At 39.4% G+C, this 3,252-nt stretch overlaps 1 non-coding gene across 1 annotated transcript; it reads left to right on the top strand.

Moving 5' to 3' along the window:
* The first annotated feature begins 969 nt into the window (after positions 1-969).
* Positions 970-1,075, top strand: LOC145625957 (small nucleolar RNA R71). Its single transcript, XR_014110847.1, has one exon. It is a non-coding gene; the product is annotated as a small nucleolar RNA R71 (small nucleolar RNA).
* The last annotated feature ends 2,177 nt before the right edge of the window (positions 1,076-3,252 follow it).

Raw genomic sequence — 3,252 nt, 5'->3', positions numbered from 1 at the left:
AACCTTTTGTCACTAACGGCCATATATGTGTTCAATAACTTGGTTTGATTTTCAATTATTTCCTCCAAATTGGTCCTAGAAGAAGAAGATTGTGAATAGGAATTTTCACCTTGAGTCTTTGGAACAAATCTAGGTGGGGGACCTCTTTGAGAATTATTTTGAAAATTGCCCCTACCTTGATTGTTCCAATTACCCCTATTTTGATTTTGACCATAACCTTGATTATGGTTTCCACTACCTTGGTTATGATTTCCATAACTTTGGTTTTGATTACCATAATTTTGGTTTTGATTTTGACTACTATAACCTTGATTGTTATAGTTGCCACAAGAACTTTGGTTCCCGTGGTTCCTATAACCACCACCTTGGTTATAGTTGTCAAAATTACCTTGGTTTTGGTAATTCCTATTCCATTGACTTCTTTGATTATCAAACCTTTGCACATTATTACTTGACACATAATTCACATGCTCACTCTTACTATTATCAAAATCATCACCACATTCCGGAGAAGCATGAGGGCAATTAGAAGAGTCATGATCATAAGATCCACATGCATCACAAAGCAAGCAACCACTAGGCATGTTATTTGAAGAGGGAGGGGGTTGATAGTTAGAAAAGGTACCTCTCCCCTTAAATTGGGAGGGAGAATTCGAAGCTTGAGAAGAAAAGGAGCCTTCTAACTTGGCCTTGATCGCGGTCATTTCTTTCCCCAAGTTTGTCATTTGTGAGGATAAGTTGTTGATCGCATTTAGATGGTCTATAGAGTACACCAAAGAGCCACTCTTGCTAGTTGAATCCCTCTCACCATCTTGCCAATCTCTATAGTACTTAACCACGTCCTTTATAATTTCCACCACTTCCTCTTCCGTCCGATTCATTATGGGACCTCCGGCACCCTCATCAAGGCATGATTTGCCTTGAGGACTTAGGCCACCATAGAAAATTTGAATGACTTGATAGGTTGGAATTCCGTGGTGGGGACATTCCCTTTGGTACTCTTTATACCTCTCCCATGCTTCGTAGAGGCTTTCATTAGGTCTTTGCTTGAACCCTTGAATCAAAGCTCTAGCCTCCGCCGTTTTCTTTTGTGGGTAGAATCGGGACAAGAATTCCTTGGTGACTTCGTCCCATGTTCGAAGGGAATTTGTCTTTACCTCCTTATCCAACCACTCCAAGGCTCGGCCTATGAGAGAAAATGGAAACAACTTTAGCCGGATGAATTCTTGAGAAACTCCGTTCACTTTGATATTATTGCAATACTTTTCGAACTCCTTGAGATGGTTCAACGGACTCTCATTCTTAGCTCCGCTATATTGTCTCCTTTCGATCAAAGCGATCATAGCCGGCCTAATTTCGAAGTCATTCGCCGGTGTTGTTGGTGACGCAATTCCACTCTCAAACTTGTACGCACCGGTAATTCCCAATTCTTTCAAAGCAACTCTTGAATGATCTCCCATGCCTAGTTCCTCTTCAAATCCTTCTTCGCTTGAAGAACTAAATTCAAAGGATCGACTAGCAATTCTTCTCCTTGAAAGAGTCCTTTCGATTTCCGGGTCAAAAGGCACAATGTATCGATCACGAGCTCTATGCATGCAAAACTCAATGAAAATATTAGTAGCACGGCTACAAATGTAGCCTTAAGAAACAAAATCTTTTTGTATTTATTTTTATTTTATTTTTTTCAATTAAAATGAAATAGACTCAACAACTAAAGCTAAGCACCAATTTCACTCCCCGGCAATGGCGCCATTTTGATAGAGGAATAAACTAGTCGTTAATTGCCTATCCCAAAATCAAACACTATTTATAAAATCTTAAACCAACCTAAAACAAGTATAGGTAAGTATAGGGTCTCATGCTAATTCAATAATCGTGCTAATCGACAATTTCTTTGTTTGATTCAAGCATTGCAAAGGACAAACAATAGTAGCAATCAAGAGAATTCAAGAGCTATCTCCTAAAGGCCAAACAAGGGGTCACTATGAATGGCTAATCAAGGAAATTCACAATCAAACTCAATCAATTAAAGAAATTCTCAAATTGATGGTCATGTCATTAAGAAATGCAATGCAATCTAGATTAATATTATAGGTTGATCATTCCTAATCTAATTAATCACATGCAAAACTATGTCAACTAAATTAATTGCAACAATTCAATCAATCAAAGATCATCAACTAGCACAAATTATCAATCAAGCATGCTTCCTCTTCTCCTTATCAACTAATCTACTCACTAATCATGGTGTAACTCAAGAACAAATCACTAGAATTAGCATTGATCATCATTCTAAATCAAAATCAAGATAAAGCAATATCAACTACAATATCAATTCAAATCCAAGCAATACAAGCAATCAAAGATGAAACTAAATCAATCAAGTAAGAGATGAACTAGAAGAAGAAAATCTTACTAACATTAATGATTGAAAATGAAGAAATCCAAGCACAATTGATCCAATGTTGAAATACAAATCCAATACCAAGAAGTTCTCTCTAACTTCTCTCTCTAAAATTAAGCTAATGAAAATTATCTAAAAGTTATCTTCAAAAAGGAATTACAAGTGTATTTATAGGCAAAGAAGAAAAACGGGATTCCCGCGCCCTCTCCAATAAACCCCACGCCCGCGGAAAAATGGGTACAGAACCCATTAAAAACTCCACGGGCTTTCTAGGCAACACCCGCGCCCGCGGGTCTTCTAGCCCACGCCCGCGGCAAAAGCGCGGTGAATCCCTTGCTCCCAAAGGATGATCAGAGGGTCGCGGTCTCTCTGGTACGAGCGGGATCTCCAAACTACCCGCGCCCGCGGCAAGCCTGCGGAGAGTTCCTGGTCGAAATCTGCCAATTTGGTACATATGAGCCCGCGCCCGCGCCCTTCAGTACCCGCGCCCGCGGCAGACTGGCAGGGCTTGATGCTCTCTCCATGCCCTCTTTCAGCCCTCTCCAAGCCGATTATTTCCTCCTTGCTTAGTTAATATAGCCCATCTTGATTCCCTTGCAAAGACAAATCCTAGGTACCTACAAGAACAAACAACGAAAAGGAATAAAAGGGAAAAAGAACCATATAAAAGGAAAACACGAAGAAAACACGAAAAACACAAGGAAAGAAAGAAAGAAAGGAATTAAAGGAAAAAGGACCAAAAATAAGATAAGAAAACATAAAAAGGAAGATGAAATCATCCTAAAAGACTACCATATGAGTGCCATAAATGACACTCATCAGTGGTGACGATGGTTGTTCGATGATGA

Source organism: Chenopodium album, chromosome 3, assembly GCF_948465745.1.
Source record: "Chenopodium album chromosome 3, dcCheAlbu1.1, whole genome shotgun sequence".
Classification (NCBI taxonomy): domain Eukaryota; kingdom Viridiplantae; phylum Streptophyta; class Magnoliopsida; order Caryophyllales; family Amaranthaceae; genus Chenopodium; species Chenopodium album.
Note: the sequence above shows the minus strand (reverse complement) of the source record. Positions and strands in the feature narration are given on the sequence as shown.